The sequence below is a fragment of the Myiozetetes cayanensis genome, unplaced genomic scaffold (assembly GCF_022539395.1).
Source record: "Myiozetetes cayanensis isolate MyiCay16 unplaced genomic scaffold, myiCay2020 scf5-8, whole genome shotgun sequence".
Lineage (NCBI taxonomy): Eukaryota > Metazoa > Chordata > Aves > Passeriformes > Tyrannidae > Myiozetetes > Myiozetetes cayanensis.
The window spans coordinates 61223759-61247845 of NW_026087742.1; the positions used below are offsets into that span (position 1 = coordinate 61223759).

The 24087-nt window shown below is 38.0% G+C and overlaps 1 long non-coding RNA gene across 4 annotated transcripts in view; it reads right to left on the minus strand.

Moving 5' to 3' along the window:
• LOC126649363 (uncharacterized) overlaps positions 1-23841 on the minus strand; it is a 90650-nt gene extending 66809 nt beyond the window's left edge. The window contains exons 1-3 of one of the 4 annotated variants that reach the window (XR_007631027.1): positions 23718-23834; positions 8959-9031; positions 7029-7117 (exon numbers count right to left, since the gene is read on the minus strand). This is a non-coding gene — a long non-coding RNA (uncharacterized LOC126649363). Of the gene's footprint in view, positions 1-1884; positions 1985-7028; positions 7118-8958; positions 9032-23717 lie in introns of all 4 variants that reach the window. The other 3 variants (XR_007631026.1, XR_007631025.1, XR_007631028.1) reach the window with 3 other exon arrangements.
• Positions 23842-24087: the final 246 nt, after the last annotated feature.

Consider the following 24087-nt stretch of genomic DNA (forward strand, 5'->3'; position numbering starts at 1 on the left):
GGAAGATTTTTGCCAGAAGTTGCATAAACTGTAATGATTTTTGAAAAAAAAACCCCACTATATGAAATCATCCATAGAGAAAGAAAGAATATTAAAAACTATGTAAAACCTGATAGGCCTTTCTGGGGTATATCCTCAAATGGTATAAATTGGCATGCATACAGTTAAGTCACTACTCCTTACTGAAGATTTGTCCTTTTTATTAACTATATAATGCAATACAAATCCTGAAATAGTCTGTTACTTAATAGTCGTATTCATTTTACAGCAGACTAGTTATGGAATGAGGCCTTACTCATCATGAGAAATAATACAATTCTAACAATGGTGTATTATTGTTAGAAGGAAGTACATGAAACTGACTTAAATTAGTGTAGTTTTAGAAAATTAGTTTTGGGAGTACTGTATTGATATAACTTGTTAAGTTACAAAACTGTTGTTTTACAGTACTTGTTTAATTAGTATTACTTGCTTAATAGTACTACTAATCTAAAATTTAGACTTGTAGTTTGAAGATAATGATATACTTGGTATATTTTTGATTTGCAATTTTCGGTGATAATGTCTCAGTTAAAACAATCAGTTAAAAAGTCTCTATTTTTAGATATATTAGGAACAATGAGGAAAGCTTAAGTGGAAATACTAACAAAACAGGAATGATTTTTCAGCAAATGAGTAAGTGTAACCACAGGGAAACATCTGCAAGAGGAGAATAAAGTTGAGTGAATTGCTACATCAAGATGTGAAAACATATTTCATCTAAAAAATCCTGCAGGAAATAATCATGAAAGAATAAGTCTTTCTGTTCATAAACACAGCTTAGTTACAGGTGGTCTTGAGAGGTGCAGTACCACTACAAATTCCAAGAAATGTTCTTTGATCGCATTACTAACAAGTCTGGCTGAGACATAAATAGAATATAACTATCAGTTGCTATATAAGGCATATAAGGTGAGAGAAAGCATAATTTATAAAACAACCACTCTGCTGGCAGGTCTTGCAATTCACATGGCTGGCAGACACAGAAATAATTTCACAAATGAAAATAGAATATGCAAAATCCATGAAGATTTTGTTGAATGATTCATTTACCTTTCTCTAGGTTTATGAGGGTCTCTATGATCATCATATATGTATACAGACGTATGTATGTTATATATAGATATGTTGCTATGTGTATGAAAATATATGAAAAGTTGTAAAAGAAGGATTTGAGTTACATGCAAGAGGTGTTTCAAAGTAGGTTACAGAAGAATATTTTTGTATAGTACTTAAAATAATTGGAAGAAGTAGTAAGACTTAATTCAATCCTGGATCTGATAGTGATCAGGTAAAAAAGAGATACTAGATCCAAAATTAAGATCTTATGACTGTACAAATCTTCTGGTTTCATAGAAAGAACAGAAAAAAACAAACATATCGTGAAAATTACTGACGGGAAGGTAATGGGTTTGAAGAGTAATAGCAGAAAGCTGGTTCAGCAGTAACACTGGAATAGACTAAGAGGAAGATTCTGCTGTAAATAAATGTTTAGTGAAGTATAAAGTAGGCAAAACCAGAAGTGGAAATGGGAACTTTAAGCTCGCCGTCATGCAAAGATAAAATGGAAGGACAGCTTGGGTCATATGATGCTGTCTAAGAGAGCCTAATTATTGACTTAGTACCATTTGGGTAATATATTCTGAAAATGTGTCAGACATTTAAAGAAACACTAGAAAGCAGATTTTTTTCAAGTTTCTTGAGTGTTTAATTTTTTCTTTGTTTCCAGGAGAATAGTATTGAAAAAAAGGAAATCTAAGACCGTCTACAAATCGGAACATTTATTTGAAAAGATAGTTGAAGAGGCAGCTAACAGAAACAGTACTGGAAAGTGTAGAAAAGTACCTGAAGACACGAAGAGGTCCAGATTCTGTACCCCGTTCTGCCCACTTGAGGTAGCACAAGGTAGCCAAGATCCACTCCTACTCATAGGCTGAGAATTTGCCTGCCATGGGAAAGTCACAGTCAACCCTTGTCTACCCTTCTCCCATGCCAGCAGCTCAAATCCTTTGCATAAGTCTGGTAACAGGATCATAAGAAGGCACTCTACCTGTTTTTGATGGCATTTAATTTCTTAGATCACATCTGTACTAGAAAACAAAATGCTCCACAACCCAGTCAAGAGTCATTAACAAATTACAGCTCACATTTGTCTGGCTAACCCATTTGCTCTCCTGGGCCAGGGTGGCCTTGTTCATACTGCCTGTAAGAAGACTCCCTAACCCATGCTGTTCCCCGTATCCTTCAGTGTCTTACCTAAGTGCTTGCTGGCCTAGGTGAGAAGCGTACCAAAGAGCATGCTAGCAGTTAAATGGCATGGATTATCACATGGTAGAGCTCAAGCATGTGCCTGAGCCAGGTTTAGCTCAGTAACACAGATGTAACCTTATGCACTACATCCAGTTGGCAATTATTACAACTGTACTAGCCTGCTTTAAATAAAAAATGCAATTACATGAAAACTGGTAATCTATAGGTATCTTTCAGACCAGAAATGTCAATTAATGTATTTTAAGTTTGGGTATAATGTGTGACAATTAAAAGGGAAGAAAGCATAAAAAATCTAATATATTAAAATCTGTTAAATTAAGAAAGTCAGAGGAGGACAATAAAAAGGAAAACAGTTCTTAGCTGATGTGAAAGTATTTTAAAATTGAAACTGTAAAGCCAGCTGGGTGAGTGAATATTCTTTTCAAGATAAGCAAGGTTACAATAAAGAAGTCATTATAGGACCATTTGAGTAAATGGATTTACTTCATTATTAAAATGCATTTTGGGTCCCACCTGTGTGGACCCCCTCATAGGATAAAAACCTGAAATATAATACATTAATGCTTTAGCATTTTATTCTGAGACTTTCAAGAAGGATATAATGCTGAAGTGGACATGCTTCAATATAAAATAGTCACCTCATCATGCACATAATGGGGTAAGGACTCCACTGAATATTTATGCAGTTTTCAAAAAAAGTATTTGCAGTAATGTCTTGGGATTAGCGTAATCTCTGTACTACCTGGGCAGTTTTTCAGTATGTGATATAATTAATATTAGGTTGCAGGTCATATTTTGACTAGTTATTTTCATTATAATTTCTGACTTTGTAGGTTGTGGAAAACTATGTGCAGAAAAAACTGCACAAAAAGATAAAATAAGGTTACATTTATAGACTACTTTGTGGCCTGGGATTAACATCTGTAATCTGAAGACAGAAAATAAAAAAAGAAAGGAAAATGTGGCCAGTCAGACAATATTGGAATATTATCTGTTAGGGTTCAGTTGAGTATTATCTTTTAAGTCACTCAGAGGTAAAGAGAGGAAATAAACTGCTCACATAAAAACAACATGCAGATTCTGAAAAGATATCAGCTCCTCTGGTGGGTGCTGAGGACATAAAGGACATAAATGAAATAAATCGGACAAAATTTTAGGATGCTATAAATCAAAGGAAAATAGCCAGAGTTTGAGAAGTAAGATTGAAAGTAGGTGTTTGGAACTAGATTTTAATAGGAAATTATTCTTAATGGAATACTGGTAAGAAAATAGACCATCCTAACAAGTATTCAGCATAAATTTGCCTGTTGATTTAGTATCTGGAGAAGCAGGCAGCTTTTCTGGAGGAACTAAATGGCTATTCTGGCTTTACCGTATTGCCATCAATCAGATGTGCGACACACAGTAGGGACCTATGCTAGGAAAAATCACTTCTCTAGTTTGAATGTACAATTCTGTACTTTTGGCTTGTTTTGACATCACTAGGATTATACTTTTGCCAGTAATAGAAACTGCATTTGAAAAAGCAAGAGAATATCAATGAAGAATATAAGAAAGTAGAATTATATACACATAGATGAAGAATAACATAGAGCAAATCTGTCATATATATTACATACCTAGTTGAAAAAAAGTATTTTTTCTTACAATGACCTTGTAATTTGGAAATGCAAGTGAATTATATAAAGTTATAATACTGGGATGCCCCATAGTTTAGTTTTAGAAAATTACATGAACTTTCCAAACAAAATACTTGAAGTTATCCACTTCTTTCTGAGTACGTTACATATTCTAAACCTAATGTCTGAACTACCAGAACTGGTAGTTCCTGTTTTGAGGAAAAGAGTAGTTTGAAGACTTCTGCAAAAAGACATTCTACAAAATCTTATGGCAGATAGTGCAGGTACAACTGTCTGCTAGAGAAGTTTTCATAGACTGCTTCTCTCTTCGTGGTGAATACATGCTGTGTCCATCACTCCTGCTTAAGTCATCACTTGCTGGGGGATTGCCTCTCTATGTTTCCTGAGGAAGTGGGGGGACATAGTTTGTACAAGCTGCTGGAAGCTAAGTTGGAGTATGGGAAGGAGAAAATAACTGCATTCAGAAGTTTGGCTGAAGGGTAGATGCATTTCTGGAGATGGAGATTGGGTGTCTCTGAGCAGGAGTGTAATGCTACTGGGATCCCTTCAGCCTATTTACTCAGTCTATTGAGAGTACACCTAGGTATCATGCACATTTTGCAGATGGATGGATTAACTAGATTACAAAGAACAACTACTAAATTTCAGGAATTCATTGTGAAAGTTCCCTATGACTAAATTGCATGAATATTAAAAAGCAAAACCAAACTGTAGAAACCACTTCTGAGAAGAACTTTCATATGTGACTATGATACAGTTGCCTGGTCTGCACAAGTGAAGTAGAGCAAAGAAGCAGAAAATCCGGGCTAAATGTCATAAACTACTGTGAAGTTTATCACTTTCTTTTATTTCCCCCTTCTTTCCAAGAAAATAATTTGAAGATTCCTGAGATAAACTATCTGTGGTTAAAAAAGTAAAGAAATTGGATTCTCTAAAGGCAGGCATTTGGTAATAAATGTGAAGACAGATCGCCACTTCAGAATTGATCTGTTATTATCGTGCATCCTTTGTTTTCCTTTTCTTGGTCCAGAATATTTCTTCTTTATTTAGGCAAAACTCATTGAAAACAATGTAAAGCGTGACATACCTTTATCACAAATTAGTAACTGTGTAATCATCAAAGAGAGACTCCATAGCATACTTCAACTAACAACAACCTTCTAACTCTATTTCAGCAGACATTACCTTTTTTGAGACAATAGAGAGAGATACAGGCTTTGAGTCAAATCTCCCTTCTGTTTTGCTTGATTCTCAATAAAAAACTAGATTAATGCCTGTCTGTCCATCTGTCTGCTTATTTATGAAGAATAGCATAATTCTTGTTTTAGCTATTCACTGTAAAACTAAGAAGATATACAAAATCCCTGTTTCATCCAGTTCTTTGAAGAAAAGGAAAAAGTAAGAAAAAGTGACTTACTCTAGATTCAAAGAAAATTGTAATTACTGATTTCCAGAAAAGTTACTGAGAGATATAGAGATGTATTTTTTAAAAGGGTCTGTGGGGCCTACTTCTCTACAGTACTGTAAAATTTCAAGTAATCTGGTACCTCCATATACAGATGAAACAAAACCAAAGAACACTCCTGCAAAATAGCCAAAATAAAAGTCAGTGAATAAAATTGTTTTATTTGTGCGAAAATAAAGTCTGAAAAAGGAAGATTATTTCAATGTTCAGGTAAAGGAGAATGCATAGGAGAACATGAATGAAAACATTGTTGGAAAGCAAGATTTAGAAGGCATGTTCCAAAAGAGTTGTACTTGCTTAGTCAAGAGAGAACTGGGGAAAATAATATGACATCTGAAGATCATCATGAATCTGAAAAAGAATCGTGAAAAAGATGGTCATCAATTTCTTTTGTACCTAGTTGTGGAAGGACAAAAAAAATTAGCTTAATTTGCAGTCAAAAATAACAGGCTACATATTTGGAAAATCCTTCTAAGTACAAGGACAGTTAAAGACTGGAACCAACCTATCTTGTCGATGATGCAGCATCTTCCTCACTGGCAATTTAGAATGGATTAGACAAAGTTTCTGTCATCAAAATGCTCTTATATCTATCTTCTTTTATAACTGTTGGCTCCACACAATAAATAATCCGGAATATTAAGAAGTAATTTGAAAAATAAGTTTGGAATGTGGAGATGAAATCAGATAGTCCGAACGCATGATAAATCAGATAAATCATCATAAATACAGGTATCTTTTTTTTTTCTGAAATATGTATTCTTGAATTTTGTATGCCTTTGTATATTTTAATTTTTAGTTATTTAAATGTTAAAGTTAATATACATATAGTTTCTATTTACAGTTCATCAGTAAGGATAAAGCATGTTACCTGTTCATGCAAGCAGTGCTATTGTTCTGCTTACACTGCTTGGTTCTCTGGTCAGGAAGCTGGTTTCAGCATGGTCAATACCTCTTTTTCTTGGCTTCTAATTCTATCTAGCACACACTCCTCAGGTGTGTATACCTTTGTAGATATTACAGGGACATATTTTGAATTCAAAACACATGTAGTTTCTTTTAAGTCAGGTATAGATGACTACGGTTTATTATTTGACAGAATATCTGAAAAAGTTGGATTCCTAAAACCAGAACTCTGATGGTGAATTTTACTTTCTGTGGTTAACAGACTATTTTTACAGTGGTAAATGAAGTCTGTTAGTAATAAAAATGAAACCTAGTGTCTATGCTGTGATAATGGAACCCTAAAGTGAAATTAGTTAGTGATATTAGAAAGCATCATTTGCATTTTTGCTCCAAACCTCAAGTTTTTTTCCTGTACTAAAAAACAACATTAAAGAAAATGTATGGTTCATGTTACCAACATTCATTGCCTTGATTAAAACAGGAATAATCCATGTATATGCTTTTGTTAGAGTATAAAATATATGACATAAGAGCAAGATTATTAAAGGAATGAGGATCATTTGACTATTCAGAATACTGACAGAACTCAGCCTGTTCAGAATACTGGCTAGCATGTCTGTGCTTTCTAAGAAACTCCACTTGAAGGATGATGATACAACTGTTTATAATTATTACTGTGGTAATCTGTTAGGTGCTTAAGGACTTACGTGTTCATATCAAACAGTAATTAAAGTCTTCAAATTAAAGTGTTTATCTTCCAGTGGTTTCTCTTGTATTGTGTCTGTGACAGGAAAGGCTGTGAACATTCACAAATGGACATTTTATTGTACCCTCATCCCTCAAATTGTGTTAGAAACATTTCAATTATTAGAAGCAGCTGTATTAAAAATGTGAATTGTGTACAGAGAATCAAGTAGCTTTCACTCAGTTAACATCCCAGAGAGGAAGATTAAAAAAGTAGCACACCTTCATTTTGTAGCTTGTTATGTCTTGTTAACTTGATAAGGAACCAAGGGGTTCGAGTATAACTTTTCTGTTTAATACTACACTTGAATCATTTAGATTTACCTGGCTTTGGTTTATGGTTTGTTCTTGGGGTTTTGTTTGTTTGGTTTTTTGGTTTGTTTGTTTTTGGGGTTTTTGGTGGGGTTTTTTGTTTGTGTGTTATTTTAAAGTAGGAAGATCTGCTTATGGTATTTGAGAATTAACTTACAAAGGGACCTCCAAAGTCTTATAACTTTTATAGTACAAGCCGATCTGGAAACGATTGTTGTCAACTTGAATAGAATTATTCAGGAATATGACTCACATCTTTGTATTAATGCAGTTTATATAGAAGAAAAACAGTATAGGTGAGAGAAGTTTTTGGAGGAATGTGTCCAGCAAATAACTTAAGAATGTTTAACTCACACTTTTTACAAGGATAGGAAAATGTAATTCCTGGATAGAAGTGAATACTGCTTTAAAAATGCCTCTGAAAGTTATGTGACTTGACTTCTCATGACAGTCAAAGAAGTAACTTACAATCTAAGATGTTTCATGAAGAAAGAATAAAGGTTCTAAATTGCAAGATGCCTAGATCAAATGAACAAATTGAGAAAAATGAAAAAAAAAAAAATAGTAAGGCTCCTTTTACTTAAAACTGAAACCTCTGGTTGTCTGGTTTTACTTGTGAGAACTTGCTTCTCAATATGTATATTAATTTAATAGTTACTGTAAACAAACATTGATTTTTACAGTTGCAAATGCAAAGTATAGCTTAATCTTTCCAATTTAATATTTTATTGAACAGTTTTTTAAAAAACGTGCTGACTACAGAGAGTATTTACTTAATCAGAGCAGATTTATTATGATGAGAAATTTAGTTTTTTCTGCATATCTTCAGAGGCCCAGCACAACTACTACAGAAATCAATCTCTAGCAAGGTGCCTGTATCTGTTTGGGGTAGTATGAATACTCAGAAACATACAGAGTTAATAATACAGAAGGATCATTTTCAAAGGTGTTAATTAAATTATAATTTAATAATTTAAAAAATATTATTACAGATTAAATAAGGACATTCAGAAACACAATAATTAAAGGGTGGTTAGGAAGAAAAAATATATGCACTTCGATTAAGTGTGGTAAACAGCACATATAAGGAAAGTGGAATGATATAATATTTATTTAGCTTGGCAGGAGAATATATGATTGGAGGTAGAATTGGGAAAACATGGTGTGCAGTTATTCTGAGCTATTCTGTTTTAGCAGATTTAATAATGTAATGTGATCCCCATATTTAATGGAACCGCAATTGGACTGAACAAAGTAGTACAAACTCTAAACCAGAAAGATATAGGTTGGAAAGCGTAAACGTTAGTGTTTAGGAGTGTGGATAATTTTTGTCCAGTTTTGAGAAATAAATAAGAAAATGTCAGCATTATGAAAATATTTTATTTGGAAAAGTAGAAATTGCATTGATTGAGGTTTTGGGCTCTACAGACTAACAGTGTAAGCTACAGCAACAGTATAAAGAAGTAGTTACTTTATTAATGCAGTTGTGTGTTACTTTGTATAGCCCAGTTTTCCACCCAAGCTGGCCTAAGCACAGAAAGTTATTTTAATTGACCAGTTTTTTTAAAGAACATGAATAACTCATCTGGGATGCTTCTGGATGCTTCTTTGAGTGATGGTGTAGATGGATTCCATTGCTGGTGGGCATGTCCCCCTGGAGTGCGAGAACAAATTATTTGGATAAGCAGAGTCCATTAAATGGTATCAGCAGACTACTGCTTGAGGCACCTTCATGTCCACTGTCCTCAGGGCATTAAATAGCCACATGAGTACAAACATTGATGATTTCATTATTTTAATCATACCACAGAGATGGAAATAATGCAGTACATGTACTGTGTGATTTACTTAAATTTATTTGTGATAGTATAATTAATTTCAAGGAATAAATTAAGTCCCCTTATGAGCATTAGCAAAACACAGTTTGAGTTAACATACTAGGTATATCTCTTTATATATGGATAAAGGAGTCTTAGGTTACCGGGGTTTAAGATTTTCCCTAATATGATTCTTTGGAGAGCAACATACCCCATAGTAGTGTTTCCTCTTTCTAAGAAGAAACATAGAGCAGGGGAGGGAGAGACCTCCTTTTTAAACAGTCTCTTAAACTGTCTCTTAAACAGAAAACAATTTGTTGCTCAATTCCACAGGTAAAGCTATAGTTATGATTTAAGACAGTCTGTCTTGTTCAGTGTCCTAAGAGCTATGATTCTGATCTTCTGGGACATATCCAGTAGCAGGGTCCACTTGTATTGGCAAGGAAGTCTGATGGAGGCAAGAGGAAAGTGATTCTCAGCACAAGTTGCTGCCCGTGCATGTAGCAAGGGATGAAAGATTCATCAGCAATATGGCACGTCTTTGATTTGTGTATTTTAAAGTCCAGGTCCTAAAAAGACTGATTTTATTACTTGCATACCCTTGCATTCCCTGCAGAGGCCTTGATAGTGACTGGCTTTGTGTTAAGTGCTTTATGTATTTATAGCCCTGATAAAAGTGATTGTCTTTGTATTTCAGTACCGTGTCATACATAGTGCTGAGTGACTTGTTGGCCTCGTGGCTTTTCTCTCCCTCTTATTCTATAACAAGTTATCCAGGTTATTAGAAACAATAAACACCAGAAAGAAGTTCCCTTCTACGACTGATTGCAGAAGCAAATGTACCATTACAAATCAGTGACAGAGCCTTCTGTCTGTACAACTTTGCCAAAAGGGTGAGGGGGCTGGTAGTTCAGTGTCAACTATCAGTGCCTCAGCAATTTCATTTGCTCTTTCAAATTCAGACTGGAGTAGTATCCATAATCTCCTAACCAATCACTAATCCGCAGGGATTTTGAACTGCCAGCCTGCAAGATGTCTATTTTTACATAGGGATCCATGCTGCAGAGAAAAGACCTTGGATTCCTCATAGGAACTCTGGATTACATTACAGAGTGCTACTATTCAGTCTTTGTTGTGAAATAAGCAGGAATTTTCTTTTGACTTTGTCTTTGCTCTGCCTCCTCCCAGAAAAAGTAACCATCATCACAACCTGCCTCAGAAGATAAAGGGTTGAGGTGTAGTACCACAACAGATCACTGATTCAGTTCACACAAGTCTAAAACTCTATGATCAACAGTTCTCAGACTTACAAAAGCAACATTGATTTAAAACACTTGGTTATGGTTTTGCTGTTATACATCATATTATCAAGAGCTTTTTACTTCCCAGAGGAGAGATCCTAAACAGCAACAGGTCCATTAAATCAACTTCTAGGTCATCTTTTAAGATCAGTGAAAACATCTCAGTAATTATAGTCTCTCCCAAAACATTTTGTACTTTATCTACATTGTGGACAAAATTGATTAAAAGCACAGCTTTGCAATGACCTGGTACATGCTGCATCAGATGTCTGTGATACATAAAGAAGTCCTTTCCTCATTAAACTTTGAACAAATGACACTTATTACAGTGTTGCCTTCATACCTCAAAGTACTAAGAGTCTGGGTGACAGAGAGAGGGATTTGCTCCCATTCAAAATCTCTGTGATGTCCAGGAGATGCTTTCTCTCCATATAATTATTTTGGAATCAGTACCCTCTGCCTTGAAGAGAAAGTAAATTTGGGTTTGTTTTTCAGGGACTTCCCAAACAAGTGCTGATAGTCAATGCGATAATTAATTATCTATTTGTCAACAAGCCTTTGAGGGGCAAGAACTTTCATGTGACTTATGGCTCTGAGTTAAACCAGTCAGAACCAGGCAACATTTGGGGTTAGAGCCGATAATGTTAGAGGCTCTTGAGCCTTTCTAACCTTCAGCATATCTAACTATCATAGCAGGGAGTCGACAGCACTGACCTGTCTTCCAGAGTTACGTTTTTCAAATGGGGACTTTTAAACGTGTGCTTGTTCATAACAGATACAAATAGGTGTCTGTTCTAACTAGAGGGATGCTGAGAGCTCCTGACAGAATATTTTGTTTACCTGTGTAATAATATGGGCTTTGTGTGCCTTTTTTTTGTTTTTGTTTTTTTACCTTTCTTTGTGTCTTGTGAAACTTTCAGTACATTCTCTTTACCCGCTTAGCCAGACATACTCTTCTGAAATAATAATCAGATCCTGCAGCCAAACCCAGTAGGATTATAGCTGATAGACTGGGCGTTGCTTAGGTGAAATCTACTGACAGAAACTATTTTGCAACATTTTCTGTCAAATAGAGTCACTTTAACTAGACTTAGTCACAAACCTAAATGAAAAGGCTTTCTGTTTGAATATCTGGCATCATCAGTATCCTTTAACCTCTTCTGCTTCAGTAATATGGGACTGTTCAACAGCTTTGACACTAAGTGCAGTTTACATATTTTCTCTAAAAGTTCATTTTTTCTGCAATAGCAGCTTATCTTCTGTACAGCGGTACAGTATACCTTACCTTGTAGTAAGATTTCTAAAAGGCTGGTTTTTTACTTTTACCTCTCGTTACCTCTCTAACAGAGACCTCTCTTACCTATCTGTATAATTCTTTACTAATAGAAACTGGGCTTTCTTATCTGCTTGAGAAATATTTCTGTGCCTTGTAAAACACATAGTAGGGAAAATGGGAGTATACTGCATGGGTTATGACTCTCCTATTGAAATAATAGGAAACTATCAAAAGCTTCTGCTGTTTTTATTATGATGTTAACTGTGCCCACTTAAGGTCTCCTGCCAAACTCAAAAAGTAATGTCCTTCTCCTTTAGAGGAGGCTTGAACTAGTTTATCTTCAGTTTTCTCCTTATATTTTAGATAGAGTTTACACTGATTCCTTGAGCTTTAGTTATTAGCAAGTAATTTGCTTTGAATGGGGATGATTTCTGTGGATTGGCAAATTTTCTTATCTTTATTTCCACTCCCTACTATTTTTTTAGATTCTGCTTGCAGAAAGACCAGCAGGGTTTTAAGAACACAATATGCATGACTGCATCTTTTCCTCTAATGCATCTTCCCTAACAGTGGAAAAGAATGGCTCTGTCAGAATGTGCTCATCTAAGCTTCCAGTTCCCCAAGATCTTGGAAGGGCTTCTGTGTAATAGCAGCTTCAACGTCTGCCACAGAAAGCAGGTAAACTGGTGGTTGATTGGCAAACCTAAGAAGAAATAGATTACCAGCCCAGGGGCAATGGAATCTTCTTCAGACTGTAATTACAGCAGCCCTCTAACAAACCCCAAAATTTGCCTCTTCAAAACAGCAATAAATGTTTTAAAATCACAGACAAAAAGGATGGACAGGAATCAGCTTTTCACCTTCCCTATCAATAAATAAATGAGGGTGCATCAGAGGACCCTAGCACTAGGCACGTTCAAAGCAAATAATACAATAAATTATATTGGCTTACATGTTCATGGGTAATATACTCACAACATTATTTAACTAAAGACAGTATGGTTTAAAGAAGTTCTCATTGGTCTAAGGAGACACTGCCCGAGACCCTGGCAGAGAGATCTAGTGAAGGTCACTGACTAGACATCAGGTTCAGGAAACCATCCAAGCTGAAATAAAGTTGGATGCTGGAACCTATGGGCATTATCAAATGTGCTTGTCCTGAGCCTGCTGTTCACTGAGAGAATATTTGGATAAGAATTGGCTTATGAGAGCTGTTGTAGATAGGTAAATGGGCCAAGTGTATGCCTGTCCTGAACTAGTCTGACCTCTCTAGTATTCTTAAAGTAAAGTTTATTTATGCATCCTAACCTTCTCACAGTCTTTGCAAAAATGAAACAAAATACTTTTAGGACCTTTCCCTCTTTAAAATTCGATCAACTATTGTCAATCTCAGTCAGTCTCGTTCCTTTTACTGCAATCTCAGCTTTGCTATCTTCATGGTCTGTAGTATTTCAAGGATTTTATAATATATGTTAATGAAATGCTTCTACTTCTCCTCTTTTTCCTCACTTAATTTTGCCTTCACCTAAACTAAAATTTATTCATTTTCGTCTCTCTAGAAACTTGTTGCTACCATTGTAATTCTGAGTAGTGACTTCTCTCGTTCCTTATGCTGGCCTTCAGATTCTCTTTATTACAGAGGAAATCTTTGAGCCTGCCGAAGAGAACAGCAAGAAAATCAGTAGAAAATACTGTGGGATAGTGTTGTTTCCATCACAGTAATTTGGGAGGAGGAATTTCATTCTGATCCTTGTAAAGTGAATAAATCAAATCCACAGATCTGTGATACCAAATCTGTAAGTCATGTTCCAAAATACAGCAAGCTGGGATCACAGCCTTTGGACATTCTCAGAAATAACTTCCCTTCTCTTCCTTAAACTTGGGAAGTTGTCCTGACAGTAAGCTTATCCTCCTAAGACACTTAGTAAGGACAAGGAAATTTAATGGGAAGTCTCTATTTTTAGCAGAGATTAAGGTGGTCAATGCTTATGTTCAGTTCCCTGGTTAACCAGAAATCCTTCCAATTTTCAGTAGATAGGCATAGGTGCAGCTAGAGCTTGGGGAGGGGAAGAGCGGGTGGAGGAATAGGAAGGATCTAGAGCTCATCATAGTATTCTCTTAGCCTTTGCATCCTGCTTCTGGTAAATCTGCGCCTGAATAGCCAGTGTATTAAAGAAAAAGCCTATCCTGTTTGTTTTCTTACTTCTACCACCTCAGGTATTGAGGAAATGAAGGCAAACCTCTGTGCCAGGGCTCTGTCTCTAACTTTATATGTATACCAACAGGCACAGTAGGAACCCATTCTGGTTTGAACATACTGTAGTGCAAACGGCTGACAAAAATGAAAGGAAGGAATTCACATTTTCTGTTACTTGTGTGGCCTCTGGAATGATTAATATGTGTTTAATGAATTCTATAGGTACACTTTATTTAAATTAAATGTTTGCTTTTTAACATGACCGCCTTATTATGAAAGTAGGGCAGCCAGTATTAAGGTTAAATTTACTGTATTATTTTAAAATAACACAATAAAAATACTGTGTTGCACATTTTTTATGATGAAGTTTTAGATTAAGGCAAACCGCTGAAGGGGTGGAAGTCACTGGTGGAGCAGTTGGAACTATAACCTGCAGAATGTAGAACCTGTTTCTGATAGCTTTTCCTTTTCTCTTTTAATGTACTCATCCAGTTTATATTAATGACTACTATGTTCAAAGTTGAAAAATCCACTGGGAGATGAAAAAGCAGGTAATGTCATTTGTTCTCTTCAGGTCCATGAATGAAATCTGTAAGAGGATGAGATGTACTAATTTCTAAAGTCTTGAAGGTCATGCTAGCCAGAAACAATCATTTAAGTTCACCAACTAGCAGTGATTAGTTCTTGCTGAATTAATCCATTTTCAATGTGGTACGTTCTGATAACTTTTTTTCTTAACTGTTATGTACATTCATGGTTATTTAATTTAACTGATAGAAAATGAAGGGCTGTTTACTACATTTTGATTGAATTCCATTGTCCATCTACACACATGCTTTTATAAATTATAATTGGAAGACTAAGTCATGGTAAAGAGAAGCCATTATTTTTCTATTATAAAATGTAAAAATGAAGAATCAGAAGTTCCTTATATGGATGGTGGAATAAAAATTGTACAGGCATGAAATCACAATCTGGATAGCAAAAAAGATCGTATTTTGCAAAACAGGTATATTTAGTTGAATAAGGGCCTTTAAAATAATAATACTTTAAAAAATTTAAAAAAAAAAAGAAATGTAAAACCAGACCAAAATAGGCTGACTAAGACAAAGCTCTTATCCTTTCTGTTTTAAAAGGTAACTAGAATTGATAATTGAACTCAGGGACACAAACCAATTCATCCAGTCTGCTGATAACATGCACTTGTAGTTCTGGGTCCTAAACAAACACAATATGGGCCTTGCAAGTGCTTTAGAAAGTCCTGGTTAATAATCAGTTGTCCAGGAGTCCCCTCTGACCCGCACAGGCCCTCCTTCGTCTTGGAACAAAACCCCAGCAGCTGTTGCTTATATGAGCCATCGTGGTGCAGAAAGTGGAACCCTTTGCTGCCGCTGCCGCCTCCTCCCTCGGTTTCCTCACTGCGTGTAGGGAGAGAAACCTGCATCTGCAAATTACGTTGAGAGCAAATCAAAGAAAGCTGGGCAGCTGAGTTACTGAGACCTGCCTCAGAATAAGGTAGAAGGAGATGACCTAGGATTAGATGACCCTGACTATCAAGTGTGTTGCCTTGACAAATAGTAATTGCTTGACAATTGCTCTAGGCTTGGAAAACATATGTTATCCTGTTCATGCTGTATCCACTGGTAGAGATTGTTTTCATTACACATACTGGATATTTCTAACTCCACTGCACCTACTGATGTGTGAAAACAGATAAGTTCAAACTAGAGGTCTCAAACTTGAAACTCTGAAACTTGAAAGTCTCTGCTTTGTTTGAGTTATTCTTTTTGGCTGGCAAGTGTCTGTCTTTAACTCAAGAATCGGTCTATATCCAGCATCTACAGTGGTCTTTGGAATGCTTTTTTTTTTTTTTTGAATACTGTCTTTGTTAGAGCTGCAGAAGTTTCAGTGAAAGAATATCTCAGTTTTGTGCTTCAAGAATGCTATTGTAATAATTATTTCCTCGTATAGATTTCAGCAGTAAGGCTGTGGGATACATTAAAGAGCAGTCCACACTCACAGCTCAGTATTTAAGGCATATGCAGAAGTTCAGCATTAATTACGTATTTTATACACTGTAAGAACTTAAATTTTTTGTCTATACTGTAACAGAACTTCCTCTTTAACTACTGCCTACAGTTACTGTTTCCTCCCCTTTCAGCAGAAGTTTTAGTGATAACATGAACATGAGCCTCTTTCAGTTGAACACAATTTTATTTTATTCAAAATAAAGTATTCCTTTTTCTGAAAAGTTGCTGGGACTGTCCCTGTAATAATCTTATCTTTTTTTGCATTTCTTATTCCTTAACACGTCTGCTTAAGTATCAAGAAACTTCTCAGTTCAAGAAAGGCTGTAGAGAAACACACAAGACTATAAGAAATTTTGGGGGGTATAGATTGCTAGTATAAAAGAAAGGAAGGGTAGGCAGGATGCAGTGTATAGCATATATTGTAATATATGCAATATAACCTCATGTGGTTAGAGAGGTGTATGCTCGCTGTATTAAAGGAAAGGCGGCAGGAGTCTGTCAGAGGTCAGTACATGGTCACTCATGACCTCAGGGGCATAGACATGTAGAATCCTTGTGACATGATTTGCAAGAGAATGTGTGGGCTTTGATTCATTCATTTACACAGCATCAGAAAGTAAATAGGAGACTGCTTTCTTATTTGATGAAGACTTCAGTCATCCAATTCAACATCTTCCATTAAACATCTTATCTTTCCCTCCATTTTCACGTGCTTCATATTTCCAGCAGACTCTCCCTTTAGAAGGATGACTCTTATGCATGAGAAAAGGAGAGATTTGCTACTACTTGTAAATTTGTTGTCATATAACACAACCTATCATGATTTTAATTCTTGCTTTCAAATGAAAGCAAATCTGCCAGTCTATGTGTTGAAACTGTGTATTATTAACAACTAAAATTGTAATACCTAGGTGTAATATAAAGCTTTTTATCTATAGACCTCAAGCTTCTTTTAAGCCTTGAATGAGATTTTGCTCCTTGTAAAACTCTCAGAGCTCAGGTAGAAGTGACTGAGGCAAGATTAAACAGGATTTATACCTTCTCACTGCTGGGCCTCTTGACAGATAATACAGCTCTTCTAGCCTCCAAGTGCCACTGCCTCAGCCCAGCATTTATGCAGTGCTTTGTGCAGACTCTTCCACTGCATCCAAAACTTCCCCTATTCCAACAGGAGGAGGCTCATGGCTTCCTTCCACAGTTCCTCCAGGACGATCCCTGGTGAGATATGAGGCTTTAAGTGCCCTTTCCCAGTTCAGGTCTTCATATCTAATGTGAAGAGTGTGGAAGACTGGTATGTAGAGATGTGATACAGCATGAGAACTCCTTTAAGAGAGATCTTTGTGACTGAATTAACCTTTTGACATTCAGTGGTCACTGCTAACTAGGTATCTTGCCTCAGGAACTGTGACTTTTATATTTTGAAAAGGACAAGTACAGGTAAACAAAATATTGCTAAACACTTATTTCAGATCTTACCTATTTGAGACATTTTATAACCCTGGGATGTGTAGCATTAGTGCATCCTATAAGCATTATTTTGTCTCTTAGATTCAATGAGATGTAGAACAGTTTTGATTGTCCCTATCTTAGAATAAAAAAGGCCGTGGTGAAATTCTGAGTTGAGGACAGGATTATGGCGCTTGTTTAAACTCCCATTCCAAACCTTGGCCAAAACACCATACATCTTCCACCTTGATGTAGATTTAACATCAGCAGTATGATTTAACTTGAAGTGTCTAAAGGACCTTAAAATAGCAATCTGTGCTCCGATAGTAGCATAAAAGAGAGAGCGATTATATTCTATAATGTGTTAATCAATCCAGTTTATTTAAGCATGTTCAGGAAATTATCCTAAGTTGCTTAATTTCTTTTTTAATTTGTTTACAGGTCTACTTTACCTGTAGTGCTGACCTATTGTGATAGTTTGTTTTTTATGACTTGCATCAAGTGTGAAGCTTTCAAAGCCATGTGTCAAAGGTAAGTTATTTCAATAATATTGTTGCTCATATATGTCCCTAAAAATATTGTGTATTTATGGGAGAAGTTTTCATCGCTCACTTGAAGGCTCAGCTTTGTTGATAAGTCACGGTGCTGACTAAAGGATGTTATGAAGCACTATGAGCTCCTGCAGGGAGCTCTGAAAGAGATTTTCTCCCAGTGCTTGCCAATATACTGAGGAAGTGTGCGTACTGCACCAGCTTTTAAAATAGTGCAACCTGATCCTTTCTTTACAGCTCAAGGGATGGGGGTGGGGAGCAGGGGTGAAAGAATAGTAGCCCAGATCCTTCTTCCCCTTTTGGGTCTGGTTTTCTCTGTTGAGTGAAGAGAGCATTAACTGAGCATGACCATTATGAGAAGGTACCCTCTGCTCTCACGCTTCACATTTCTTGTGACATAGGCCAGGTTTAATCTAGTCTGTGTTAGGAGAAACTAAATACACTTTACAGTGTCATAATGAGCTTCCCCCTCATTTTCATTTTCCCTCACTGGTATGTAAATCATTGCTTGTAAGGGATTAAAATTTGTAGGAGTTACGAAACCAAAGTGATTGCACTAATGTAGTTAGTTAGTCTGCAGTGTTTGTCACTTTTGCTTAGTGTTGTAAAACTAAGATGAAATGCACTTCAAATCAAAAGAGACTATCTAATATTTCTCTGTCCAACTAATAAAAGTAAAATTGACAAACTAAAGAAAGTGCTAAACAAATCATTTAAAATGAGGATGGACAATGTACAAGTCAGGAAATTGTTTTGTTGAGAGTTTCACTTTTGGGTAGGGTTTTAAAAGTTATCCAGATATAGGAGTTTATAGATTTAACTTGGAAAGACTACCAAAATTAATATTTAGTCAGTAGTTGTGACAACCAATCAGTACACTGTCATACAGTGGAATCTTTGTGAAATTTACTGTTTTATAAGAAAGGATTTTGATGCAAATACCACATTCAGCCAGAAATGAGGATACTAGGAGTCCTGAAAAAGTACAGTGGTCTCAATATTCTGTTTCGGTAGCTAGTGTTGCCTAGTTTTCAGCATATTTATTTTTTACTTCTTCATGCAGTCTAAAGGCATATTTCTCATCTGATGAGCTACTACTGATTTCCTAATTTCCATTCCCGTTTTAAAAAATATTTGTTTGTACCTGTAATCCATTCTGAGAGCACTTTCATCATCCATGCTAAGTGTATATTGGGTACACATTTTGTAGTAATACCCTGCTTAGACAATATCTATACTTACTCAGAATGTTAGCTGTACATGTAGAAATATGAATGAAAACTACTATAGTGCTTAAAAATATTCGTAAATATATATTGATTTTTATGAACCATTATTGCCCAATTTGAAACTGTTCTATTACACATCTGTCAATATAGCTAGAGGATTAGACTCAGAATCCAGAAGTAGGTTTAAGAGAAGAGAGTGAGGAAAGTAATACTGCTCATTTCCAAATAACTAAAAATGAAACCTGCATAAAGGTTTATCCAAGAATGTGATCAGTCTTCAGCTAGAAGGATCATGCCATCACTGGCTAACTGCTGGAAAGGAAGAGAGAGTTTTCTTTTCTTAACCACTTTCCATAAAACACCAGTTACTATAAAAGGATAGCTGGAACTCTGCTGCTTTCTTCCTGTGCCTCAGGCTCCATTTTTTTAAACTTTTTTCCTCCCCCTGGTATCTTATTCATTGTAAATAACTACTGCACTTTCCTGCTGTTAATAGTATTGTCATATGGCTGCAACAACATAAAATGGACACTTTGGATAACGTAAGAGCTGGGTAGGAGCTTCTAAAAAGCAGTAACTGGACTTGCAGTCTTGTTAGTTATGCATGGCTGCTGCTTGTTAAAGTGCTACTGTGCAAAAGCTGAAACACTGGAACTGCCTGCTTGCAGAACCAGGAAAACTATGCTGTCTGAATCAGTCAAATTTCCAAATGCAAGTTAGTAACACCCTTCACAAATGAAAAGATATAAATGTGTTTAGAGTTTTAAATGAAAGCTGTAGAAATCTGTAGCACAGGCAGGCCCTTATGGTCACCAGAGAAAACTGCTTGTTATCATTGGGAATTATGGGGCTGCATTTTTTTAAAAGAACATGTGGGTGAAGTACAGACTTATACACCAAAAGCATACTGCAACATTAGGTTGCAAAAAAAATTAAAAAGTATCAGACACAAAAGGGTACAGTCAGAGTGGTCACAGATACAATACTACAGCAGGAGCTGACTGATAATCTTTTTCATGTGTGAAAGAGGAAAGGAATGGTCATTCAGATAATCATGTGCTAAATTACTCATTTATGTACTTCAAGTATCAAAAGAAAAGCATACTTAGATAAATTAATCATAAGCAAGTCTTACTTTTATAAACAAACAAAAAAATATTGTCTTGATCTTGCAGACCTAAAAAGCTTCCATACTGTAACATAAAATTAAAGAAAAACTACATACTGTATATATTAACATACAGGTTTCAACTTCCCAGTGAGTTAATACAAATTCACTTTTCTTTGAACTCTAGCATCCCAGATCTAATCTCCAATGCTTTTTGATAGTTAAATTAGAAAGAGTTATCAATATGAGAAGGTGTGTATGAATGTGTGCATAGATTTATACACACACACATATATATATACATACCTTGATCCTTAATAGGTTAATTTAAGATATGTAATACAGAGAAAGTATACTGATATTTTAATTGCTGAACACTAATACTTTTACATGTGGGATGTTGAATTGACATTTGTTTATCATCTCTGGGAGTGTGACAGATCTGTGGAACAACTAATATCAATTCAAGGCCAGAATTTGAGGGCAAAGTGGGTTTGAAGCACACAGAAACTTAGCTCATGGTGATGAGAGTTGGCTCCAGTTTCTGTGCCTCAGTCAATTAAGCCGCATCCCTGCCCAAACTGCTTTGTCAATCCACCTAGTACATCTACCCACCTTTTGTTTTCAGAAAACAGGCAGTGTTGGGGCTTGCTTTCTACTGATGCTACTTTGATTTCTGTCTGTGACAAGCTCCAGAGCCACAAAGGCAGCCTGGCAGCAACAGGTTCAAGGTCCAAGTGCAGCAGAAGTAGGGAGCCTGCAGGAGCCAGGCACAGCTCTCGGGCACTGGCCAACCCCTTGCCTGTAGAAGTTAGCATGCTTAAGCTGACACTGATCCCTCAAGGGACTAGCTACCAGCTAAACAAAACTGGAGCACAGGGCTAGCCAAGCATAGATTCTCTGTGACCCTGTGTCAGGACCTGTCATCCTGTTGTAAAAGCCAGCTATGTTACCTCCTTGCCCTTTGAGACTTCCAGGGAATCCCCAAGTAAGAGGCGGGGGAGGGGAGTTATCTACATCTCCATGTCTCCGGCCCAAACTTTTAAAAAAAAATACATAAAACCAAGATGATAAAATACTTTAAAAAGGCATAATCACTTCTTATATGAAGGCTTACTACAATAAAGCAAGAATAATTTGCTCCATTAATTATAGATAATGGAAAATGTGGCAGTATCTACGTGGTTAAAGAAGTGAGCATACTGTCACTGATGGTATCACGACTGTTGTATACAGCTGGGAAAGGCAGACATTTGAATGAATATTACTGGAAGGTAAGAATATTTAGAAGCCAGGAGTTCTATAAAGGCTATTAAATATGCTGAGGGTAGAAATCCTCATTTGCTTGTGCAGAGGAAATAGAGCAAAGATACACCACAGCAGAGAAAGCTAGCAGGACAAAGGAGATACTATTGACTCATTCCAGACTGCCGACTTAGCAGCTCAACTTTGTTTCCTTTTAACTTTTGTAACAGTAGGAGCTCAAAGCTTCTGAGTCTATTTTCTGCACAAATAGAAACACCCAGACTTCAAAAAGTAGTACGCTTTGAAGAAACCCAAACCATTAACACATTAAAAACTGTGTGTACTATTAAACAGGGCTTCATGGTTACTTGAATTTTGCAACAAGTAAAGGCTAATGTTTTATTAATAATTTTTACACTGCTGCATTCTGGCAGACAATTCTTGAGAAACACCAGTTTGTAAAGCACTTTCTGCTGTTTTTAGTGTGATACAATTTTATTGACTTTACAGTGGGTAAGTACTGCTTTCAATATTTTCACAAACTGAGTAAACCCTACAGACACTTTTTCCCAACACAGTAGCACATTGCAACAAGTTTCTAGCCCTATAACATTACACTTGTAACGCTGGGGAAAGCATACGATGTGTGGAATTTAGGTTTTGTCCTCGGTGCTTAAATCTGTATATCCCTTTAAACAAAAACAACAACAACAAAAAATTTTATTATCCAGTCTGGACAATGGAGTGTCCAGGGCCATCAATATGACAGCTTCTACGCCGACGATTTCCCTGTGCCAAAGTCACTTGAGGAGCATGTTTCCCGGCAAGAGACGGGCCCCCCGTCCCGGTTCGCTCTCAGAGGGGTGTCCCGGACTCAAGTCAGCGGTGTAACTTCTCAGACACACCACGCTTACAAACACACCTCGTCTCTCCCACGAGAGACCACTTCTCGAGTGTACAGTAACCTCTTAAAACGTCATAAACCGTCATAAACGCAAACTAATCGGCATCGTGTAAACCACGCTGGTGCTGGGGCGTGTGAGTTGGATTTAACTTTTAAAGTGTTTAGTGTCGGGCTCGACGGGGCTCTGCCCGCCTCCCCCCTCCCCCCCGGGGTGCCGCGCACGGCCGCGGTGCCCGCGGGGCGCGGAGCGGGGGTAGGAGCGGGCGGGGCGCCCCTGTTCTGCCGCGGCGTCGGGGGGCCGCGCCCCCCCCCCGTTGGCGCGGCGGGCTGTCACTCAGGCGACGTCACAATACGGCTGTGTGAGCGCTGTAAACACTCGGGCGGGCGTGTGTGTGTGTGTGTGTGTGTGTGTGTGTGAATGACGCGGGGGAGCGCCTCCCCACCCCTCGATCCCCCCCCACCCCAGTGTGGCACCGAGCCGGCGCGGGGGGGGGTGGGGTGGGTGTGAGTCGCGCCCCCAGTTGTTTCCCTGCGCGCATGGTAGCGGCACGAAAGGTAGCATCACTGGAGCAGGGGATGATGTAATTCTCCCTCCGGCCAGTGACTGCCTGCGCTTGCACCGATCCTACTTGCAAACCGGAGGGGGGTGGTTGTTTTACGCGTGATCGTATCAACATCTCCTGACCGCGCACCCCCCCGCCCCCCTCTTTAAACCCCGCTCCGCTCATCCCTCCCCTCCGCGGGGCACGGAGGAGGGATGGGGTTGTGGGGGAGGAGGGGAGCCCCGCGCCGTGTATGAAGGGTAAACACACCAGTGAGCGCCGCGCCGAGCGGTAAACAAGTCTAAGGTGCCCTCCCGCCGCACGGCAACTTGCAGCGGGCGGGGTGTCCCCCCCCCGCATACACGCACGCACACACACTTCCCCTTAACAAAAGCCCGTTTAATATCAGCGTCAGCTTTTGTTCGGCGGGCAGCGGCAGCCGTCCCCTCTCCCGATCACCTTATTTCACCAGTCGCCCTCCCCGGTCAAATCCGCGGGGCCCCCACGCCCCGTCCCCACTGCGCGCATCCCCACTCGCTCCGTGGCGCTGTCCCCTCGCCGCACTAAGCGCCTCCGAACCTCCCCCCCTTCCTGGAGCTCCCGGTCCCTGCTGCCCGCTCTCTGGAGCAGCAGGCAGGTAGGCGAGCAGGCAGCCCCCAAACCCCCGAAAAGGCGGTCGCTAAATGGCACTTACTGTCAGCAGAGAGGGTGAGGGGGAAAGCTCTTCTCTCAGTGCGAAAGCAAAACAGCCACTCGCAGGACGTTGCCAGCATAGGAGACAGCGAGGGAAAAAAAAAAAAAAATCTTCCAGTAGCGGGGGAGGGGAGGGAGGAAGGAGGGGAGGATTCGCCTTTAACCGGAGAAAATAAAATCAAAAATAACCGTGTGTTCCCCCCGGTTGCCTTTTTTGTGCAGTTTCAGCAAAGCTGCGAGGAAGTTGGTCCTTTTGTTCCACTATTTATAGATTGCGTCAACATTGCGAAAAGGAGAAGGCGGAGCGGTGGCACTTAACTCCTCGCCGAGGGCTGGTGGGGGGAAGATATCGGGGTGGAGGGGCGGGGCGG